The sequence below is a fragment of the Balaenoptera acutorostrata genome, chromosome 6, assembly GCF_949987535.1.
Source record: "Balaenoptera acutorostrata chromosome 6, mBalAcu1.1, whole genome shotgun sequence".
Lineage (NCBI taxonomy): Eukaryota > Metazoa > Chordata > Mammalia > Artiodactyla > Balaenopteridae > Balaenoptera > Balaenoptera acutorostrata.
In genome coordinates, this window is record NC_080069.1 from 75,301,618 (window position 1) to 75,326,409 (window position 24,792).

The 24,792-nt window shown below is 43.7% G+C and overlaps 1 protein-coding gene across 2 annotated transcripts in view; it reads right to left on the minus strand.

Moving 5' to 3' along the window:
- The window catches only part of APBA1 (amyloid beta precursor protein binding family A member 1), a 240,165-nt gene extending 216,808 nt beyond the window's left edge, over positions 1–23,357 (minus strand). For both annotated transcript variants that reach the window (XM_057549372.1, XM_057549371.1), the window contains exon 1: positions 23,160–23,357. The gene's annotated coding sequence lies outside the window, so the exon portion shown is untranslated. The remainder of the gene's footprint in view (positions 1–23,159) is intronic.
- Positions 23,358–24,792: the final 1,435 nt, after the last annotated feature.

A 24,792-nucleotide genomic window follows, 5' to 3' on the forward strand; every position in this document is an offset into this window, starting at 1 on the left:
GAGAGGGAAAAAATATTCTCACAGTCAAGGAGAGTAGAGCAAAACAGATTCTGGATGTGTGATGGGGGAGGTATTAGAAAGGAGGTAGCATATAAAAAACCTTCGAGAATGGAGAAAAGAAATACTTAGCATTGAATTAAAATGCAGATAAATATTACATGTGAAAAATATAGAGATGTGGCTAAAACAGTACTTAGAGGTAATTTTATAGTTTTTAAATACAATTATCAGGAAACAAGGAAAGTTTTAAAATAAATGAGCTAGGCACTCAAATAAAAAAGTTGGGGAAGGGCTTCCCTGGTGGCGCAGTGGTTGAGAATCTGCCTGCCAATGCAGGGGACACGGGTTCGAGCCCTGGTCCGGGAAGATCCCATATGCCGTGGAGCAACTGGGCCCGTGAGCCACAACTACTGAGCCTGCGCGTCTGGAGCCTGTGCTCCGCAACAAGAGAGGCCGCGACAGTGAGAGGCCCACGCATCGCAATGAAGAGTGGCCCCCGCTTGCCACAATTAGAGAAAGCCCTCGCACAGAAACGAAGACCCAACACAGCCATAAAAAAAAATAAAAAAAAAAAGTTGGGGAAAACTCCCCCAGAGCAAACCCAAATTAACAAAAAGAAGTAAATAATTAAGGTAGAAATCAATACATTAGAAAACTAAAAAAAAAAAAAAAAAAAAAAAAAATTGAAAAATTAACATTACCAAAAGATAGTTCTTTAAAAAGGTTTGATAAGATAGACATCTGCCAAGACTGCCAAGAAGAAAGAGGGAAGATTCAAATAAAACAGAATATAAAAGGAGAAATTAGTATAGATAAAACTGAGGTTTAGAAATAAAAGAGTGGAGAACGTCTAGAGAGAGGGAGATGGGGGAAGACACTCCAGGAATAGGACACAATGTGAGCAAAGCCTGGGGATGGGCATGTTTGGGAGACCACAAGTAATTGGTTTGAATAGAGGAAGCTGGGGATATCTGTTGAAACTACAAAATAATTCTGGATGGAGAGCCAGGGTCCTAATGGTGAAGCCTCTTAGAAGCCGACTTTATTCTGAGTAGGGCCTGAATAGGGCTCTGGAAATGGAACCCTAGAAAACAACAGTGGGGGGGGAAGAATATATCTGGATTGGAAGGTGACTAGAAGTATGTGTGGGGATGGGACTAGGTTGGTGGGGATGGGAGAGGTGTCAGATGCTGCCAAAGGGTCAAGCCTGAAGTTGTTGGACTGTTTATTAGAAGATGCACAGTAATCCTTAAGATAACAGTGTCAGATGGGGGTTAGACTGCAAAAGAGATATAAAGAAATTGGTTGAGGGGTTGAATAATTACAGCTTATATGTTCTTTACTGTTCCCAAAGCATTTTTCACCTTATTTGTGGCATAGGCAGGTAAGAAAGAATGTAACTTGTCCAAGCCACATGAGCCAAAAGAATTGAAGCCAATTTCTCTAACATGATCAAGACAGAAATTTGGTCAGTTATCTGAAAACATCAGTTAAAGTAAGAACTCATAACAACGTGACTCATGCAAAACATTTTTCTTTCATTCAGCTACCCCTGCCTGAACTTCATTCTGTGTTTGGTGAGTTCATCATTATGAGTCCAAGTTAGGCAAGAAACATGAGAGAAAAAAAACTAGATACCTGCTTGCCCAGTTTCTCTTGCAGTTCAAGGAAAGGCATATGACCTGGACTCTGCCAACCAGACAAAGCTGTACAGAGGCAGACTCAGGAGCTCGAGATGTGAAAGGGGAAGAGGGGAGCTCGCTTTCTCTTCAGTGGTGGCAGAAGAGGTCATGGCCACTTGGCTGAGTACCTGACACAGAGATAGCTTCAATGATCGTGGGACGAGTCATTGTGATGAAGTTAAGGTCCTGGGTGATCATTTTCTAATACACCTGGAACTAGCGTAGTGTTGTAGGTCAATTACACTTCAATTAAAAAAAAAAAAAAAAAAAAGCAAAAAGTTAAGGTCCTGGCAATGAAGTCATGTATCATGAAGAGCTCAGAAGAGGTGGCATTTTTCTTGTCAGACCAGTTTGGAGGCTTGATATTGGGTGCTGTTCAGGAAGCTCAACCTTCATCCCAGGCCTCCAGGTCTCTGAACAATTCTGCGAGCTACCCAGTAACTTTCCTGCTTGGTCAGCCAGTCACTTTCTATTACTTGCGTCTAAGAACCCAGACTGATACACATTAATACCATAAATGTCACATATGTTACTCTAAATCCTACACGTGTATATTCATTCACTAATCTTACAACCAGTTGAAATCAAGTCCTCCAGCATATAAACAAGCTGAAAATAGGAAAAGTTTTAGCTTGATAAGCTCCTAGGCATCATTTTCCAGATTTATTAAAATTTATGATATTGTTAAGTGAAAAGAGGCAGACATAAAATAGCACACATGCTGTATTTTTGTTACACACACAGGAAGAGATTACACCATAATGTTAACAGTCATTACTTTGGGCTAGTGAGATAAAGAGTGATATTGATTTCCTTCATTTTGCTTATACACAGTTTATACGTTTTCTACCTTGCCTGTGTAACTCTCATATGATAAACAGTCATTTTAGAAGATATAGAAACATGTCTGATATTTTCTGCAGGTCTGCTGATCATTACTTTCTCCATCTTAGGAGCAACCTCCTTCCCATGGTCTCAGGTTCCCACAAGGGATATTGAAGGGAGTAATCACTCTCAGCCACACCCCACTCCTAAACATTCATCCCTTCTCGCAAGATGGGGTGTGTCCCGTGGGACGTGGGAGAGCTGGGAGAAAGCCCTGAGCGTGTCCAGTTTCAACCCTTCCTCTCTCTCACCTCTGCCTGCCCACAGGTGAGCTTACCAGCACGCGCTGACCCTGCTGTGGCAGGGCAGAGAGTGTGAGTGAGACGGATTTCAGATAGTCCTTGGCGGCTGCAGACCGAAGGCACGGCTTCCAGCTGGCTTTATCAGTAACAGAGCTCCATTTGTCTCCTGCCTGATTTGTTCTCACTGGTTCCAGAGTTGGGAGGGGAATTGAGGGATGTGATTAAGTGGTCCCAGACACACCCAGGCACCCAGGGACCTGTGATGAACACTATTTCTCTAGGCTTCTCAGCACCCTCCATGCCTAAGTCCTGGGACACAGGGGAACACAGCCCCTGATGCGCTGGCAGTCCAGCCTGCAGCCTCTCTCCCACTGCTTCGCTGGGAAATGTATCATTACTTAATATTCAGAAACCGCCCTCCCCCAAATAGGGCTCAATGCCTTAGTTACAGCAGTATATAACCTGTGCCCTCAAATAAAATATCCGAGGCCAGGCCCTGAGGTTTCATTAGCAGCAAGACACTTTAATGGGATTACAGCTCTTTTTGTTCAGAAAGCAGGCACGGTTGAAGCCTAGAAAGCTTATCTATTGATCTTAACCTTTTTGTTCACAAAGTATAAGAAAAAGAAGCAAAGCAGGGAATCTCAAACCTACAGTTCTACCCTGGCTATTTTATTATTCTTCGCCTCCCTCAGATAAAGTATCTAAGTTTCATAAATCATTACTCTTAAAATCAAGCCATAAAAAACACACCCATCTTCCCGAGAGTTTATCAGTATTTTGCAAAGTAGCTAGATATGGCAAGTGCTTTAAAAAACCACAGTAAAGGAGCCAGCCAAATTCCAAATATTACATGTAATCTCTATCTGACAGCTTTCAGGGTAGACAATAACTTCTTTCTCAGGTTTCCTGACAATATTTTTCTCAAATTTATTCTTAACTTATAACTCAAGGTCATGAAAGCAACAGTTTAAGATATGCATGTCATTACACAGAAAAGCAAACCTCAAAATAACCAAGCTTTAAAAGTTGCTTCCTTAATGCACCAGAATGTACGCTATTAAAATATTAAGACTCAAGCACATAAAAATACACAAAAATGAAACAATACTATTGAGTATCTAAAAATCTTTAGGTAAAATGTTTCTAACAGCATTGTTTTCTAGAAAATCAAGCTAAAGGTGCCAAATGACCAGTGAAGCTCGTGATAAGTCCTTTTTAATAAAGAGTGCAGACTGTTGAGCAGGGTTTTGGTGCTGGTCTCTCCGGGAGTAGGAACAGGGGGGTGACCAAGGCGGGGCTTGAAGGCTGAGCCACACTGCTGGCCCCAGCATGGGCCTGAATCCTGCACCAGCCCTCTGTGACTCTGGGTCAGAGCTCAAAGGCACTCGGATGTCCTTGTTTACAGTGTCTAGACAGGTGAAGGGCTAGTCACCTGCCTGGAAGAGCAGGGCATGGGTAAAAGTCCTCTATGCTGGCTTCCCACAGTCTGGCCACTAGACCCTTGGCCTCACCATTTCTCACCAAGAGTGATGCCTTTGAGGCAAATCTAAAGGGAGGTGAGAACAAAGTTAGGAACAAAACTATACCAGAGTCTGGGTCAGAAAACATAAATGGGTTTAACTTCACAACAAAGTTACAAGGAGCACTTGAATAAGTGGCTCTAACACACCTAAAGCCCAGGACATAGAAGTAATTTTCCCAATTAATCAGTAGTTGATAGTATAAACTTTACTATCAGCAAGTTTACATGTAAACATGTTTATAAACATTTTACACAAACCATGCACCTATTTTAAAGACTGATCAAATACTTAACAAATTTTCAATTTAAGAGCAATTGAAGAGCTTGGACCACTGGTGCTATGATAGAGCTCTATGGTTTTAGGACTCCAGATGCAGTCAGTTCAGAGCAGGTCTGAAGCACTGAGAAAGGGCAATTCAACTAGGCTAACTCCTGGTTCTTTGCTCTACTCCTCATCCACGCTCTTTTTACAACAGCACTTGATCTAACCAAACTCAAGGCATCCCTGTGGATTAGAACCTCATTTCTAAAGCTATGATGCTTGATTAGCATAATCTCTAGTCCGGACCTCCCCTTAGGTTCTAGACGCCCATATCCAAGCACCCACCTTTCGCCCCTCCTTGTAGACTTCACAGACACCTTACGGTCAGTGTCTTCTCCACTCCCTGCCCACCCTCCCAATGAGTCACCTTCCATTTTCCATCTCTTATTTCAGTGACTGGAGACCCCATCCCTCCAGCAGAACAAAAAACCTGGGCGTCAGCCGTGATGCCCCTTATTTCCTCGCCTCCTACACCCAAACCATCCCCAGGTCTTGATGACTTTACCTGCTAAATATCTTTAGGTCTGTCCATCTCCCAGCTCTTCCACCAGCATTTTCCAAACCATCACCTACCCCTTGGAGTTCTATGATGGGCTCTAATGGGAATCACCTTCCCTTTTGCAAAATGTTTACAAATGTGCTTTCCCTTTTGCCCTCTTTCCAATCTACTGTCTCAGAAAAGCACAAATCTGACCGTGTCTTTCCTTTATTTGAAACATTTAAACGGCTCCCTATTGTCCTCAGTATCCAGCCAGCTGCCCCCACTGTCCCCTCCAGAAACCCCTTCCCCTCCCAGGGCCTTGGTGCACACTCTCCCTTCCGCTGGGGTTACTTCCTCTGCCTCATCTCAGTCACTTCCCCACACAGAGAAGCCCTTCCTGAGCGACCCCGGCAGGGTTGGCTCCCTGTCACACCTAAGCACCCTCACCTTTCCTTCACAGCATTTATCAGGTGTAATGACAGCAGTGACATTTCTGTGGTTAGTGTGAGTACCTGTCTCCTGGGCTCAATTCTAAATTAGTTCCCTGAGGAGAGGGGCTCCAGGGGCTCTGCTCCCATCAACCCCCTGGGCCTCACACAGGGTTGGCACATTGTCCATGTGTAGCAAATACGTGTAGAATGAATGTCTTGGAGGGTGAACCCTGAGAAAGGAGTTAGTGCTCAGATCACGGTGGTTAAGGCCTCTCTCACCGAGGATCACTCTCCTTCCATACAGAGGCCGGTCTTTCAGGGCCTCAGAGGGTCTGGAGGAACATCCAAGCTCTGCCCTTAACACATTTCCCCAATATAACCTCCTGGCTCAAAAAGGGGGAGAGAGGTGTTCTTTTTTTTTTTTTAATTTTTATTGGAGTATAGTTGATTTACAATGTTGTGTCAGTTTCAGGTGTATAGCAAAGTGAATCAGTTATACATATACATATGTTCACTCTCTTTCAGATTCTTTTCCCATATAGGCCATTACAGAGTATTGAGTAGAGTTCCCTGGGCTATACAGTAGGTACTTATTAGTTATCTATTTTATATATGGTAGTGTATATATGTTAATCCCAATCTCCCAATTTAACTTCCCCCCTTACCCCCTGGTAAACATAGGTTTGTTTTCTACATCTGTGACACTATTTCTGTTGGTATTCTTTTAATGTGATTTTTTTAAGGCAGTGAGAGCAGGTTGGCATTCTTTAGGCATCTGATTAACAGAATCTGTTCAAGTAACAATAAAGATTTTAACTGCTACAGCTTTAATCTAAACTGAGAAAATGTCTAGGAATTGAAAAAGCAGGAATGCTCTTTCCCTCAGCCCTCTCTCCCATGAATAAACAGAAAGATGAAAGAATGAGTTAAAAGGCAGTGTTGTATAGTGGTTATATGTGTACATACTCTGAATCCTGGCTACTTGCTGGCTGTGTGATCTTGGGCAAGTCACTTGACCTCTCTGTACTTTGGTGTCCTCATCTATAAAATGAGGTAAATAATAATAGCAGACTTTATAGTGTTGTTGTGAGAATTAAATGAGTTAATGCATATTAAGTGCGTTGAGCAGTGTCTTATGTTATTCAACAGTGTCTTATGTGACAATATGTAAATGTTTTCCCTTTTATTATTACTAGGTGTTTTTTGAAGCTGCTTTACGGTATTCTAGCAAAAACGAATATCATTTGGTTCGAATGGGGCTCAATTAATGTTTAAAACTAAGATGTTAAAAATTAAAGTATGCACTGGCTTGTTTTGTTGTGCATAAAACTATTTTTAATGAAAATATTCTGAATGCATAAACTTGTTGATTCAGATAAAGCAAACAAAATGTGTTAGTGAATGGTTGTTGACTTCTTAACAGAGTGTGACAAAAACATTCCTCAAATATGTGTGAATAACCTGTTCAGTATCCATTGAATTCACAAGCATATGCCTCATTTACCTTTGATATATAAAGTAACAAAATCACATTCTGTTAACTGAGTTAGACAATAAAAGTAATCAGAAAAAAAATCAACAAAACACATCTCTGCCTTAAAGCAGAGCATGTATACCTACATCTATCCTTGCGTCATGAAGAGGATATGTTAAGACATCAAACAGAAAGGTATTTACAAAAACAAATGATTAAAATGTTTCCAACTAGACACACATCAATCCTTATGATCAAGGAATTCCACTCCTAAATACATATCCAAGAAACAGGAAAAAAGACAGAAAGACATATACAAGAATGTTCATAGCAGCTTTGTTCATATAGCCAAAAACTGCAAATAACTCAGATGTCCATCAGCAGAACAGATGAACAAATCATTGTGTATTTATACAACTGAACACTATACAGCAATGAGAAGAATGAACCACTGATGCCTGTAATAACATGCATGTAGCTCATAGATATTATGCCAAGTAAAAGAATCTGTACGAAAAAGAAGTACATATGTGATTCTTTGTATATGAAGTTCAAGAATCATCAAACCTGATAAATGATGATAGAAGTCACAACAGTGTTTACCTCTGGGGAGGGGGGTACAGGTAGAGGCTGGGGGAATCGATGGGGTGCTGGCAATGTTCTACATCCTGATTTGGGATAAAACACAGGTTTATACATATGGAAAATTCCTCAGACTGTACACTAAAGATGTACATACTTTTTGTACTTTACTGTGTGTGTTTTACTCCTATTATAAAAAAAAAAACTTCCCAACTAGTAATTTAAATCATGACCAACTGTACTCTGATTGAACAAAACTGACTGCCACGTGAGTACTTCATGTGTTGCTGCAGAGTTGGCAGAGAACTCTTCCCACGTACACACCAAACCACGTGTTATGGACTGAGTTGTGTGCCCCCTGCCCCGACACGTTGAAGCCTCAACCTCCAGTGTGACTGTGTTTGGAGAGAGGGCCATTAAAGAGGTAAAGTTAAATGAGGTCATAAGGTTGGGGCCCTAATCCAACACAGCTGGTGTCCTTTTAAGAAAAGGAAGAGACATCAAGTATGTGCACACATGAGAAAAGGACCATGTAGAGACACAGAGCCTAGGTGGCTGTCTGCAGGCCGAGGAGAAAGGCCTGCCAACACCTTGATCTTGAACTTCCAGCCTCCAGAACGGTGAGAAAGTTGATTTCTGTTGGACAAGCCGCTCAGTCTGTGGTAGTCTGTTATGACACCCCTAGCAGACTAACACATCAAGCAAAGAGGCTGCAAGAAAAACTCCGGGAGCTTGACGTAGGCCCTCTGGAGTTTGGGGACCCAGGTATTGTTATCTGACTCTGGCTACGAGAAATCAAAAAGCTAGTCAGAACCGGCAGGGCAAAGGGAGAGGGGCCTGTGTTTGCAGCAAAAGGCACTTGTACTGCCAGTGGAACAGCAACATGTGTTTCCTGTGGGCTCCACAGAAGCAGCCTGCTTGAGCTGGAGGAGGTGAAGTTGAACGCTCTACGTGTTTAACACCACTACACACCTACCAGCACCGCCAGAGCTAAATGAATGGTGTGAAACCAGGTGCTGACGAGGATGGGGACTAACCGCAGCTCTCATAGGCCACTGTTGGGGCAGTAAATGGGTCCAACCACTTTGGAAAACCTCTGGGGGATAGCTCAAAACCTAAACGTACACCTGTTCTATGACTCAGCCATTCCACTCCTATAGAAATGTGCGCTTATGTGCGCCAAAATAAACGTTTAAGGATGTTCACAGTGAGACAACCCAACTGTCCTTCAACAGAACGGACAATAAACTCAGTATATTCACACAATGGATTACCAAACAGCAATAAAAAGGAATGAACTACTGATACATATGACAACATAGATGAATCTTGAAAACAGTATTGAACAAAAAAGTCAGACACAAAAGGTTACATACTCTATGATTCCACGTATATGAAGTTAAAAACGGGCAAAATGCTCTATGGTGATAGAGGTCAAATTAGTGGTTACCTTTGGGGTGCTGGTTGATATTAACTGGGAAGGGCCAAGAGGGAGCCTGGGAGGCGAGGGGGAGGGTTAGGATGTGTTCTATATCTCATCTAAGTGCTAGTTATATGGGTTTTAAGATACATGAAAATTCAACAAATTACACACTTGAGATTTCTATACTGTGTTCAGGTTACTGTGCAATTTTTAAAAGTCAGGAATGAGGCAGGAGTTCGGAATTTTTATTATTACACTGGACTATATTATGTGATCAGTAGATTGGATTTAACTTTTCACCACTCAAGAGAAGGAAATCTAAAGGACCAAGACTGGATTCCAACAGGGAAGAGAAAACAAGTCTGTTAAGTGGACCTGAAGGAGCCATGTAAGAAGAACTGGGGAGGGTGGCTATGTGCACCCTACTGAACCTAACCCGTTCCATAAACCTATTCTACACAGAGGGCAGTTTCTTTAATTCAAGATCCCCTGAATAACAAGACAGTGTTTTGGAGCCTGTCGAAGTTATTAGTACTTAGGTTTCTGTTTACTAGTTAACTGCCAAGATGAACTCTGATGTGATAACATGGGAACCAGGGTTCATGCTGACATCTGCAGTTTACCACGTCTGGTGGTACTATACAAAAATATTGGGGAAGACAGAAGTCCTCTTGCTTAGCCCAAAGATAGCAACAACAACCATTGACTCACAGTACCCAGCTAATGACTGTAACAAATTGTAACTATTCCTTTTGGCTAATATACCACTTTGCTAGGTGATACTAAGATTGGCTAATTCCCAACTATTAGTGTACTTCCATGGAGTTGCAGGAATATAAATGTTTAAGCATATATATGTACATACGTAGGTGTGTGTATATATATTCAGATATATTTTTCAGTCCACAATTCTACTTTAGCTTTTATTTTGAGTGGCTCCTGGTTAAAGGTGACAACTTGACCGTGTACATTTTTATCCTTTTCCTCTCAAGATCCCACTTAAACGAGTATAAAGGCATAGATAAGCCATAAAGCCACAAAGAGAATAGGAGAGAGAATATCTACAAACGAGATTTTAACACATTTCTTTGGAAGTGACTAGACTGTAGAACCCCAGGGATACAGGCCTGGCAAAGGATGGAGGTACAGAAGGCTATGGAAACAGGCGACTCACTGTAACCAGACGGTTGGATCCCAGTCCTCTGCTCGATGTGACACGCACATATCACCAGAAGCCAGCAGCCACTTTTCAGGAAAAAGACTGGCATTTGGGGATTCCCAGGGAAGCAGCTGGATTGGCTCCCTGGCCGACCGCTCCAAGGAGAAGCCACTGGTCTGGTGGTGGACAATGTTGGTGTCACATCCAAATCCCCACCCGGTCAACAGCCAGCACCTATGACTCTTTTGGGGAGGGCTGCACTAGCTTTGCTTTTTCAAACAGAGAACCAGAAATACCTGAGAATGTATGTCCCCCTACCCACAGTACCCCCTCACGCCCAGGGCCTTTACCCAATGACTGACAGGTATGGAGTCTGTACTGCCAACCCCACTGACTCTGGTGGGGACAGTCCTGAGGCCACTTCATACCACAGCTTCCCCACCCTCGTGCCTTTGGGATCATACCCTGTTTGGCTGCCTCTCTCCTCCCTTCCCAGTCTCCTCTGGGAGCATCTCTTTAATAAAGCAGTGCCTGCACACACCCTCTTTTCAGTGTCTGCTCTGGGGAGCCCAACCTGAGACCTTTACAAACCCTGCCAACTAATACAGATGCCTGGCCATCTTCGGTGTCACAGCCTTAATATGAATGGACAATCCATGATGACCAGACATTAGCTGAAAACCTCTGGCATGGAAGGGAGCCATCCAAATAAGCCATGAGATGTAAATGAGCTCACTGTAATTCCCCAAGTGGAAGAAAGAAGGAGGAGGGGGGGTGTAAGAAAGGAAAAAATTTACTCAGTAAAAGAAGAAAAGGTAAGACTCATTGTGCAGATAACATAATGAACAAAACCTTAATCATCCACCTGCATAAGCACAGTCTCTACTTCATCAAGGGGAGCCTCATGCCACACAAGAAACCGCAGACAGATGGGTAATTACCACCCCCCCCCCACCTTGCAGTTCTCAGGTAAGCCTGCCCCCCTCCCTCACCCCCTCTGCCTCTATCCACCGAGAGTAATTTTGAAAACAGTCTTTGCACTGCCAGTAAGTGGTATGTTGTGTCTCACTGGGAGCAGCTCAGACATAATAGGGAACAAAATCCTGAGCGCCTCAGGCTCCATTTTTCCCCAAGCAGGCTTCGAATACCTCACACGACTTAAATGTAATATGCACTTCTAACACTGGATTAACATTCTGTCTTCAAGGCTAGACAGCATCTACCAGAGCAGTAACAATTTACGCCAAGTCGAAAGCACACTTGATAATTTCTTTTACACCAGCCGTGGATCTTTTCTCCAGGTTAATACGTTTTGGCAGACCAAAAAAGGTAAGTGCTTATTTGAAAGCTGACCTAACTGTTCTTTTCCTTAACAAATTTTAATAAGGGGCATAGACTATTAACAATTTTGGTTCCAATTTTCTAGCATATTCCTTCCCCCTCCTTAAATACACACACACGTACACGCACATATATTTAATTTCCTCATGACAGAACACAGAGTAATATCTTCATCACAGACTATTTGGAAAAATAACACACATGCATGCTGCAATTCCACCATCCAGTTTCTGCCCATCTTATTTTGAGAAGAAAATTTTATATTTATATATTTCCTAATACTGCCAACTCCCGAGCCTATATACCTACTAAGAAATAAAACAGGAGTTGTGTTCAAGGCTTTGCTCTTAAGAGATGTGACTCCTTGATACCTGTTGAGAAAATACAGATGAAAAGATAAAATACATTCTATCATTCTATCTTTATGTATAGCCAAATGCAGAGTTCTGGCCCCTGAGTTAAATTTTTGGGAAAGCACAGCAAAAAGCAGGGCTGCTGGCAGCTGAGGCACAAAGCACGTCAGCCTCCAGAGCTCCTACAGTGACAGAAAGCCCCAGGGACCAAAGCTAAACGTTTGGCCACTTCAGTTATTCTCTAATAAGCCCTTTTTATGCTGAAATGTTGGTTTTGTTTTGTCTGTTTGCTTTCCCCTTCTTTCTTCCCTGACATTCTTTTCCTTTTTTGGTTAATAGCAGGGGGGAAAAACATGATTCTTAAAGCCCTTAAATTTAATTACAAAATGTTAACTTAATCATTCCCAAAGGTTTACTAGAAAATAGACAGAATTCCTTTTAAAGATGGAAAAATAAGATACACAGAAAAGTAGCAGATTTTCTTATCATATAAATCATATATTCAACAAATATGTATTCAGCATATACTATATATGTGTGTATATGTGTGCAGAGTATCTACATGCTATTAGCCTTCCCAGTGCTAAAGGAGATGAAAAAATGGCAGTGGGTGGGTGTATATTTTGGAAGGACAAGAGAGGGATGGAGTAGAGTGAGCACGCATTGCTGCAGTCCAAAGTGAACTGGAGTTGCTCACTAACAAGTGGTACAAAGCGCTGTGAACATTTACACCAGGAGTCAGCAAGCTAAGTTCCATGCAACATATCTGGCCCAGTGCCTGTGAGTTGGGAGTGGTTTTACATTTTTAGATGGCTGGAGAAAAATCAAGGGAGGAATCAAAATTTTGTGACAAGTGAAAGTGATACGAAATTCAAATTTCAGCATCCAGAAATAAAGTTTTATTGGAGCACCGCCCTGCTCATTGCTTTACACATTGCCCACCACTGAATTTGCACCACAGCAGCAGAGCTGAGAAGTTGTGACAGAGACTGTGTGGCCCCTCGGAACCCATTTACTGTCTGGCCATATGCAGAAACAGTTTGCCAATCCCTAGCCTAGAGGAGGGAGATGTCACTTCTGCCCAAGGTCATTATGAGGGAAGTGACAAACCTACCTTACTTTCCTATAGCCCTTGATAGCCCATGTGACCCTCCCAGTGGCCCTTTGGGGGACGAGAAGGGAAGGGCAGGTTTCATCATTCCCCCCTTTTACCGCTGGGGAAGCTGAGGCTCAGCCCAATCTAGAGACTTGTTCAATGTTGGTAGCTAATCAGTGGCAGTACCACATTACATATGTCTTGAGCCTTTCTACCCCAGGGTGCAGAGATTGGAGAGATGCTGGTGCAACAGCTACGCATACACAGACATCCCAGATGGGACAAGGGCACCATAAACAAGGGAGTCCAGCTGGGCAGCTGGTGTGGAGGGCTTCTGCTGGGCCCCAGGACAAAGGAGACAGGAGCTGTCAGGGTCTGCTCCCATCCCTGGACCCGAGGTGAGTCTCTCTGGCCCTGTCCTTTAGTCACTGAGAGAACCTCTGAGAGACTCAAGTCCTATCGGTAACATAAGTCCTCTCCTGATACAGTTATGAAGAGTAAGTGAGGTCAGTATGAGAAGCAAATGAGTTAACTGTGCATGTATAGTGCTTAGCACAACACCTGGCACTTCGTAGCTATGATGTTAACCTGCTTTCATTCACCGGACGGGGAGCCTACTGGGCTTTGAAAACAGGAATTGACATGTCCTTCCACTAGACAACAGGAGAGCCATAAAGAGTGCAATCACACCTGAACATCAGACTAGGTTAGACTTTCATACCACCCAACACTATGGAAACATTCCACCTGTGGAACAAATTCTAGCTCCTTTAAAAAACCCTCCTAGGTATTAGCTCAGGAAAAAAAGACTCTTATACTTTCAAGCTATTTGGAAGAGAAGTGGGTGCAAAATCTAGTTTTACATCTAGGAAGAAATGTTAGGTTGAAATTGAGAATTCAGTAATTGAACCGAACATCTAGAACTCTTGGGGTTTGGGGGCAGTGGTCTGAGAAAGAGGCAGGAAGGGAGAAGGGCAGGAAAGAACCATGAGGAGAGATTAAGCAGACCCATGAGTGATGATCAGTCCAGCAATGCAGTCGGGACCCAGGGGCCGAGCATGGTTCATACAGCCCAGGAAAGCCGCTAGATTTAAGAGTCAATCCATTCATCTTGCTCCACTTTCCACACTAATAATTTCTTCTTTGGGAAATAAAACATCTACTCAAAATAAATTTCCCTTTAGTATTACTGTGACCTCCTACACTCATACTACCAAATATCCAAATATGCTAATAATTTGAAACAAATTTTAAAAACTCTCTGATGTGAAATTATTTCATACTATAAGGAAATAAGCACTCTTCTGATGGATGTAATACAACAGAACACTGTTTCTTAAACCGCTTGTCAGGACCCATTAGAGCTGAAATCAGTTTACTGCGTTGACAACCATATAGAATAGAACAGAAGATATCCAAGTGCATTACACATAATAAAGGGCAAGTATTGTTAAGTGAATCTTTTGTTTCAGTTATATGTTTGTGTATGTGTGTGTTTACACACACTCATCTATGTTGCTAGGCTATGATGTAAATGGTATTCTCACTAGAGATCGTGGTCAAACAAGTTTAAAGGCACTGAAATAGAGTGTGATCCATGTAGGTAAATCCAGTATAAAAATCCTAATTCACTGAATAGCCACATGAGAGGGTAATTATTATTCCTGATAAGTGGAATTTCTTTAAATGATAAGCTCTTCCTTTGCATTTAAGGTATGCTACAATTTACAGGATAAAGGATTTATGCCCGCCTTGTCATGTATACCTCTTCTCTAAAATAAAGTGTATCTGTCAATTGATACAGAATTGATCTTGAGATACAAAATTTATCAAAAGTCAGAAACATAAATGGTTACATTGTTCAGAACGATGGCTGATCACCTGCTTCATGAAACAAAATCACTGAAGTATTTTTCACACTAATTAATCCACCATGGAGCAGAAGAGGAGGAGGCTGGAGAGGAAACAGTGGGCAGGGATGGCTTTTACCACCACTATACCTGAACAACCCTCATGATTACCTGGTGTATACAAAATAAGATGAGATTCCTAGTCCTCCCAAAATTAGATTTCGGAAGAGAGAAAGTCACCTTGTATTTAACTCCATATGAAGTCTCCCATCCTAATAGGCATTCCCTCAATCACTCTCCTCTGAATGCCAAAAAGCAAAAAGTCTATTATCTCCAAGATAACAGGAACTGAAATCAAGCAATTCATTAATCCTGGAGGTGATGGCAACTGATTTTAAAGGGAGAAACCATGTCAAAAACATTTACCCGGTAAGACTGAAGATTTTATGAAAAGGAGATGTATGTTTCAGAGGTTACTTGAGAACTATTTGGAGAAGATAGCCAGAAACAACTGCAATCAATACTAGATAGGGATGCTTACGGAGGTCATAGGATTGAAATAGAATAGATGAATGAATGAATGAAGGGGGCCAAGATTTTAACACCAATTTAAGAATATACTCCTTCACAACTGCCTGCATTGGATGTCCAACAAGTCATGCAGAAGTGCTGGGTTGTGGAGAGCAGGAATATACGCCTATAGGAAGAAAGGAAAAAAACAACTGTTCTTACGCTGTGTGAATGGGCACACGAGGCTTAGAATTAAGTGTACAGGGGCAATATCATACGGAAATTCAAGAAGTACTACATTTCAAACGAGTTAGATAGAAATGAATATGCCGAAAGTGGCCTAATGATGAAAAAGACTCTAAAGTCAAAGCATTTGAAGAAATGATTTTGTGAAGTGCAAAAGTAGAAGAATGTCATGTTTTTATTTTATTTTATTTATTTATTTTTGGCTGCATTGGGTATTCGTTGCTGTGCACAGGCTTTCTCTAGTTGCGATGAGTGGGGGCTACTCTTCATTGTGGCGCATGGGCTTTTCATTGTAGTGGCTTTTCTTGTTGTGGAGCACGGGCTCTAGGAGTGCGGGCTTCAGTAGTTGCGGCACGTGGGCTCAGTAGTTGTGGCTCTCAGGCTCTAGAGAGCAGGCTCAGTAGTAGTGGCACATGGGCTTAGTTGCTCCGCGGCATGTGGGATCTTCCTGGACCAGGGCTTGAACTCGTGTACCCTGCATTGGCAGGCAGATTCTTAACCATTGTGTCATCAGGGAAGCTCCAAAGAATGTCATATTTTTAAATTACTAATTTTATATAATGTGAGTTAAAATATATGCAAGTAGATTAATAAATATAAGTAGATATTTCATCCTTTATTTACATCCCTAAAACGTGCTTATTCAAGTTGATGTAAAGCCATTTAAAAAACCATCTCGTTGGAAAATTGGGGATCACCTCATAATCAAGGGTACCTTATACATGGGCATATGTGGTAATCTCCATCCCAGATAATTGAGGATTGTCAATAGTTGGCTTGTGAGTGAACCTGAAGAGTAGGAAGCTGTTACAATACATTAAAATCCCTAAAATAAAATACCAGTAACTGCTATCAAACAAATTCTTATCTGTTAAAAATTCCCTATGATACCCCTGTGCCATGTGCCACAGAGGCTGTTGCTGTGCTGTCCCCTCAGCCCACTTGGGAGTTCACCTGTAGCTCTGACGGACAGTTCCCCTGCACACTGACAGCTTCCCGCCTCTAGCCCACTTTTCCTCTCTGCTTAGCTACCCAACGGCTTTCTCTGGTGCCTCCAAAGCTTGCTCAGGCTAATACTGGCAGCACTAAAGTGCTGGGGACTTAATGCCTCCAGTATTAAATGGTGGATAAAATCCCAGTTTCCCCACTGCTTGGTGGACAATCATAAAGAACAGAGCCTCCATTGCCCACAGTGTTAATCTGCTCACTAATCTGCCTCTTTTCTTACTGGTTTTCCTTCCTTCCCTGTCTCATTTTCTCCATTCTTTCACGTGTGCTTCTTGGGATCACCTCCCAGATAGACTACTTGTACCCAAGTCGTCGTCTCAGGCCCTGCGTGCATAAACTACTTAGCATGATGTGGTGATTTTGTGTCCTCTTTGAAAAACAGGTGTCTGCAGGAATCAAGGTAAAAGAGCTTTACCCTCATTCTTTACAAATGAAAAGATCTTTGGAAATATCTCATCCATTCCTTTCAATAAATATTTGATGATCCCTTACTAAGGCAAAGAGTTTTTCTATGGGTTGCAGGGTATGCCCAGATGAACAAAATATAGTTCTAGTTTCAAAGACCTTAGACTTGAGAATGAGACATGAAAGATGGAAGAAGAAAAGGAACCCTATCACTGAAGAAGATTCAGGCCACAGAAAAGTGATGCGCAGTTCCAAGAGAGGGACTACTTCCAGCTGACTAGTATTTCATCACTACTCAGACACAGCCACTCTTCAAGTTTTCTAACTCAAACGTGTGATTGAGGACATCTATCTTTTTATAAACTCAGCACTGACTCACCCACAGGTCAGCCCAAACATGGTACGTGTGATACAGCCTTATGGGCAACTGATTCAATACCTAAAGGCAAGGCATCACATTGCAGGGTCCCTAAGTGACCGCTCCAGGTATCATGTGTGACACTACATGGCCAGGCGAAGCAAGGAAACCAGTGAGGCTTCCTTGATCATGCCAAGCATGTTCCCATCTCAGGCCCTTTGCTCTTGACATTCTCTGCCTAGAAGGCCCTGCCCTCAAATACCTGCATGGCTCACTCTTTCAGCTGTTTAAGCTCTCTCTGCTCAAGGCCTTTCCTGATCACTCCATATAAAATAACAGCAACCCCTACATCACCACACTCTATTGCTTCCTTGCTTTCTTCTTCATGGCATGCACTGCCACCTGACATATTATATATGTGCTTATTTATGTTTTAATCTCCTCCCTCTAAAAGGTCGGTGGTAGTAGGGACTTTCTCCCCCCCCTGCTGTATCCCTTGCACCAAGAATAGTGAATGGAAGAGAGAAGGTGCTCAGTGAACATTTGTTGAAGGAATGAACAAATGATTTCAACATCAGAACCTCAAAATCATCACTCACCACAGTCGAATTTCTATATACTTGTCTGGAATCATGACATGACCCTATAACTCAAGGGTCTAAAGGGTACAAAATTATTTTGTGAAAAAAACTTTTGTAAAGCTTCAATGTGTATAGCAGGTATGAATAAATAAAAGTTTTAATTTTGTCATAAACTTGGACAGGCCATGGAATGCAACTCATTCAATGTCCACAGTGTAAATAGGAAAGAAATCCTGAAATTTTAGATCTTAGATACTGTACCTATTTTACTAAAAGAAATAACTTATTCATGTATTCCTGCAAAAAATACTTATTGTGTGCTTATGATGGGCATGGTGTTGGGTGAAGTGCTATACTTGATTTTTCTTTTGCAACATTCTGCCATTATAGATAGGGAAAGTTCATCTTTTTAAAAATACTTACATATTCCCCCATTATTTATTGAAGTCGGCAATCCCTGAGAGAAAATAGTCACAGGAAATACTTCAGGTGCAGTCTTTTACTCAGCTAATTTTAAAGGCAAACATTTTTCTCTTTTCATTGAGTTTAAGGGAAGGAGGAACCACTGTATTTAACAACACTTAATGTTATTAATTTTAATAACAAAAATTACATAAGTGGTTGTCAAACTAATTACATAGGGCTAACTGGTTCCACCACAAATTCATGCTCTCCAAACAAGGAGGCCCTCATAGTTGGGTGATAATCTTTTATTCACCCCTGATTGACTCACCACTACATTTCCACAGCACTTAGTCCAAGTCTTTATTATTCTACCCATGACCTCAACCTGCCCTCCTCTCTGACTTGACTTAGAAGACTATAGCCAAATTCCTTTCTTTCTACCGCAAAGTTCCCATGCTTCTGTCTCAAAAGAGTGCCTCCTTTGAAGAGTCCCATCTTTTTAAAGATTCTGTCCCATCAGTTTAGCCTCTCCCTTACATTTTTGATCTCTTTTCCCTTCAATGGTTTCTTCTCCTCCGCTTATAAAGTAGGCTCAGGTCTTCTTATACTAAAAAATTACTTTCCCTATACTACACCCTACCTTTGATGTAGTAAACTCTCTCTCCTTCTCCTTCACCCCACTTACTAAAAAGGAACTCTGTCCTCACCGTTTCCATGTGCATCACCCTCTCCTCTTTAACCCCTCACAGGCTGGCTACACTTCTACCTGCCTCAAGATAATCAAGGAACGCCAGGAGTCAAATCCAATGGCTCTTCCTTCACTGCACCTTCATCCCCTTGTGCCGTGCTATAGGAACGACGGTGCTCCCCTCACCTTTCCCAGCCTCCATGACACCACACTACTGCCACCACATTCCTCCAACTGCCCCTTGTTTAACATTGTTCATATCCGCTTTTTTCTCTTTTCCTCTCCAACCCACAGACATCCCCCAAGGATCCTACCCTTAGCCTTCTCCTCTTCTTGCTCCATTTTCTTTATTGGCCATTCCTGAGACATTAAAATTGTTCCTAAGTAGATAACTTACAAATCTCTCTTTGTAGCTCTAACCTCTCTCCAAGACCTACCCCTGTATGGTAGTCCCTTCATTTGGACAAACCTGTCAGGCCCAAAATGAAACTTCTTTTTTCCCCTCTTCCTCATCCTCCTCTGAAGCTCCTTCTTGACAATGACCCAAGCATTCTCTCAGCTGAGCCTTACAATGACCTCTGACTTCCCTGCTCAGTGTTCAGGTTATTCTTGTGCCCTGTCTCTTGAGTCTGCCCTCTCCCCTTCACTCCCACTGTCTCATTTCCTCTTACCCCTAATTTGACAATAGAGTCTATCTGGTCTAGCTACTGCCATTCTTTCCTCATTTCATACATCCAACACAATGCTTCAAGATTAGCACCCTGAAGCACAGTTCTGGTCCTGTCAACCTTCCTCCTCAGAAACCTTCCAAGGCTCCCTGGCAGTTACTGAATACAATCCACAGAAAAGTTGCCCCACAGCCTTGAGTGACCCTCTCTTTCTTACCTTACTTCTCACTTCATCTCTGGGCATCTCCTACGCTCCAGCCAAAGCACATCATTCTTTTTTTTCCCCCAGTTTTACTGAGAAAGAATTTTTAAGCACACCATTCTGTTCCCTGAATGGGCACATAATTTCCACCTTTGCTACGCTGTTCCTCCCCCGAGTATGCCCTTCCTTCCCCCCCCCAGCCCAAACTCCACCTATGTAAATGTCAGCTCAAAGGCTCCCTCTTCCAAGAAATCTTTCTTGATTCTTCCTTCTGAAGTCATTGTTGTATCCTGTGAACTCCTACAGCTCTACAGGCGTATAGCTTTTTCAGCACTTAACCATTTTCCACCATTCTTGTAGTTCGTCACATGCATGCCCTGTCTCTCCTTGCTGGCCATGAACTTCCTCTGGGCAGGATCTAAGTCTCCTTATTCTTCAAATCTCCAGCTCCCGTAACATTTCCCAAACCCTATCCAAAGGTATACACTGCCTGAGATGTAGTAGGCAACTAACAAACGTTTGTAAATTAATCATTGTGACCCAAAGGGTTAACTTTGGGTTTTAGTGCTTGAAGTTCTCTCAACTGTAATAACAATTACTTTTTCCTTGCAGGATGTAAGTCCCACCTCCCCCACGGTACCATAGTTTATTCCTTTTGGCCCCAAAGGTCAATTTTCAGATGTCTTTTATTCCCAAGTCTTCCGAAAAACAAACTTCTTTAAAAGACCCAATAGTGGAAAAGAAAAGAATTAATGCTCCTTTAAGTGAAGAAAACGCATCCATGCAAAACAAATTACTTGCTGCAGGCTACAGCAAAAGGTACAACTGTTTAGCAGACTGAATTACAGGATTCAAGCTGTATCATTAACCTTAATAGTCCAATCTTTAGAAAGCTGGGCATTGCATTTTAAAAATCACAGTTACATTAGAAAGGAAATCACTAATTCCTGAGTCATCAATTGTGCTGTTGTATAATTATTCTTTCTCTAAACAGTTGATTTACCTTGATAATTGTTAACATTCTTAAACTTCCTTGTAAGATATTGATATCTCCGTATTTTACTTGCAAATATAAAGACGACAACTTTTTTTAAAAAAAGCTAAAACCTCTTAGAATGCCTTTTACATTCCAAAGTACTTTTCTCAGAAAGAAACTGGCAGAACTAATAAGAGAGTAAAGAACTAAGATTCCAAATTCATTTTTATAAATCTATCCTTAAACCTTGGATGCGATCCAACAACCTCATATTAAAATTTTAGAAGGCTTGACTTAAAGGACATGAGGAAATTTACTTTAATGCTCACAGCTCCAAGAAAACCTGGTCTACGGATCATCATTAATTAAGAGAAGAAAAAAACATATGTGGACAGCCCTGGTTCTATTATTTTCAACGCAACCTCTGCAAAACAAAACAAAACAAAAATTTTTTAAAAGAGAAAGAAACGTCTGATGCCAACGTGTTGTATACTTACTTGTGTAGCTATGACTGCTACAGGCTCTTCAAGAGGACCGAGGCAGCCAGTTTGGATTCTGACAGCAATGCAGTAGAATCTAAGGTGTTACGATTAAAATAGGTTCTAAGCAGGTTAACCTAGTCCCACAACGTTTTAATAAAGAAGTATCAAGATACTAAGTGTAAAGGTGCATTCATTCCTATAAATACCGCAGGAGAAATACAGGAGCTGGGGAGCCAAACTGCAGTGGGCACACATATGAATATGCTATCTCCCTTCCTATCTCTCTCTACCCAACCCCACACAAGCCTATCTTTATCACACAGAAACAATTAAACAGCTATAGGCTTTGGATGCAATTCTGTGTCCTGGCTCCCACTGGGTGACTTATTGCCAGCTTGACATTTTCCAAATTCCCTACTAGCAGGCTACATTGGCTAGGAAAGCAGACACACTGACCTGGGACCCCATCACCATGGGTCTTTGGGGATTTCACTTCCCGAATAATACATGGTACCACCTAGTCATTGTGAAGGCTGGAAGAGTGGATGTCACCAGCAGTAGAAATAAAGTATCCCTTTTCCTAAGGAAAACGCCCTGCCTGTGTGACGCTGACCAAGGCTGGAGGTGGGGGCATACCAAACATTTCTCAGTATGATCTTTTTCTTCTTTTTAAATACTACCCCCCATCTCTTATACACACCTCCAGAGTTCATTCTACAAGAACCCACAAAAAGACCATATTCTTCAGTCACAAGATTTCCAGTGTTTAAATGTGGAAGAAGGTCTAGTTGACATTCAAAGTTATGGGGACAGAGAGAAGGTTGTGACCATTAAAGACCTTTCTCCTTCAGGTCAGACAAGAGATAAACAATAGAAACTGCAGAGTCAGGGCATCTAAGACCCTTACAGAACAGGGGCTGAGGAGAGGACAAGTGTCACAGGATGCAAGCTCCCTTCAAAACCTGGATGCCAGCAAGCCCAGAAAGGGTAACCATTATCCTGTTTCCCTGCCATGTGCCCAAAGCCACATGCACACTTCCACATCCCCATGTCAAGAGACATGTGAAAAAAGAGGGAAGCGAGGGGAAGCAAAGGGAAGTGAGAATCCCTACACCCGGCCATCCACGCGGCAGGAGCAGAACCGAGACTGTGCTCAGAGTTGCAGGGTCGAAATAACGAACACTGTCCTACAGTCAACGGGTGGCAGCAAGTCAGGGCACCCGCAGATCTCCGGGTTTGGAGAGCAGTATGCAATCACACGAGTATACAGACATACACAGATTCACACACATGGGATTTTACAAATCCGCACCACCCCAATGCCTCCCTCCACACTCAGACACCAAGTGCATCCTGCCCACTTCATCGTTGCCATCACCACACTCTTTCTCCTGGAGAAGTCAGCCGAGAGCTGAGGGATCCTAGCGGGGATTCCTGGAAATGTCATCCCCCAACACCGTACGCCACCCCCATCCCTTCGGCTCTACCTTTTACACACACACGCACACTCCTGCCATGACTGTCATCAGGCCCGCCGCTGCCCCCAAAGCACCGCATCTCAGCGCGCACCGGACACCACCTACCCTCAGCGACCCCTTCCCCCGCCCCGTTAGCTCGATGGCTCAAGTCATTGCCCCCTGGATGTCGCCGGCTGTCCCCTCTCATCCGCACTATTGTTCCTTGCAGGCGCCCAGGGGCGCCCTTCGGCGAGGACCGGGTCTCCATCGGGGGCAGCATCAGCACCGGGGACCCCGCATTCACCCACCCGTCCCTGGCGGTGGTACCTTGCCTGACAGCTGGGTCCGCGGGCCCGCGGGAGCAGGCGGTGCTAACGACAGCGTTGGTGCCAAGGCTGGGAATAAAGCTCCACTCCAGCCGCTCCTACCTCCAGCGCCACCATCTTCTCCCGCCGCCGCCGCCGCCGCCGCTGCAGCGACCGCAGCCGCCCTCGCCCAGCTCCGGCTGGGGCTCCGCAGCCGGCGCTCGGGCCCCTCCGGTCCCGCGGCCCCACCCCCTTCTCCCCACCCCTAGTGACGCGCGCCTGGGCTGAGCCGGCGGGCTGGCGAGGGAGGGCGCCGAGGGGAGCGCGCGCGCACGCCGCGTGCTAGGAGCGTCCTCGCCTCCCACGCCCACCTGCGCGCACGCGCAGCGCGCGAGCCCGAAGCCGCGGGGCGGTGTTTTCCATGCGCCGCCCCTGAAGCTCCACAGTCGCGGCGCGGGTGGGCGTGAGAGGCGCTACTGCGTTTCGCAGCCCATCGCGCCCCAGCTCGGGCGGGCGCGTCCTGGGGTGCGCAGGCCCCACTGGAGCTCCCCGGACCCCCTCCGGCTCCCGGCCCGGCGCACGGAGCGGGAAATGCGGCTGCGGGACCTCCACCCTCCTCGGTAGAAGCCCAAAGGGGTCCCCGGCTTCCTCAGCAGCAGCTGTGGCCAACCTCTGCTCGCGGGACCACGAAGCCCGGCCGCCGCGTCGGCTCCTGAGGGGTGTTCCCTTTCCTGAGTTACTACCGAGCTTTCCCGCTCCTCCGGCCCCTTGAATGCTGCCTGCACTGCGCGGCCAGGCAGGCGCACAAGGCCCCCCAAGAAAATGGGGTTGCTGGTGTCTCTGGAGCGCGCTGCAGTTCTGCGTTTTCGCCGCTAGGGAGAGAGCTGCTCGGGTTTGGGGCGCGTTTGCAGCCCTTGAGGGGAACTGCCCAGTCCTGCGGGAAAGAGCAGGAAGCATCTGGATTATGATGCCGGGAGTGTATTTGAGCCTGACTTAGGGCATCAGCCCCAGATATGCCTGGAAGGGAGTAAGGGAGGGGACCTTTGCAGCAGGGACCAGGTGGCAGGCGCTCTGCGTTAATGAAAAGCAGTGGGACGGACAGGCCTCGGGAGACCTGGGTTCTGGCGCCGGCCTGCCTCACCTGTAATTGGCAGTGTACTATGGGCAAAATCATTTCCCCTCTTCACAGACTTCTTAGCAATAATAAGAAATGATATTTGCACAAAGCCTTATAGTTTGCAAAGCCATCTTCATAAACATATCTAGTAAAATGAAGGTAAGCTTTGGTTATCTAGATCCCTTGGGAAAGAGATCTTCTATCACATCGTGTTTCCATATTATTTTAAGCACAGTACCTCCAGAAAAATCTGGGTATGTAGCCTGAAGCATTCTTGAAGTTTTGTGTTTCAGTTTTAAAATTCACATGAATTTGCATTCTACTCCACAATGAATCGCTCTCTCTTTTTCGCTTTAATAAAGCAAATAATAACTTCCCCTCCTCAAAAAGATCTTTTAGTAAAATTGAAATGTTATATACTAGGAAGATGTAACATACTTGCCCTGTGACCTTACATTTCCATTTTTTTTCCAGCAAATATTTATTCGACATGTGCTCCAGACAAGGTCCTTGTTCTCCCAGAGCTCTCAGTACAGTG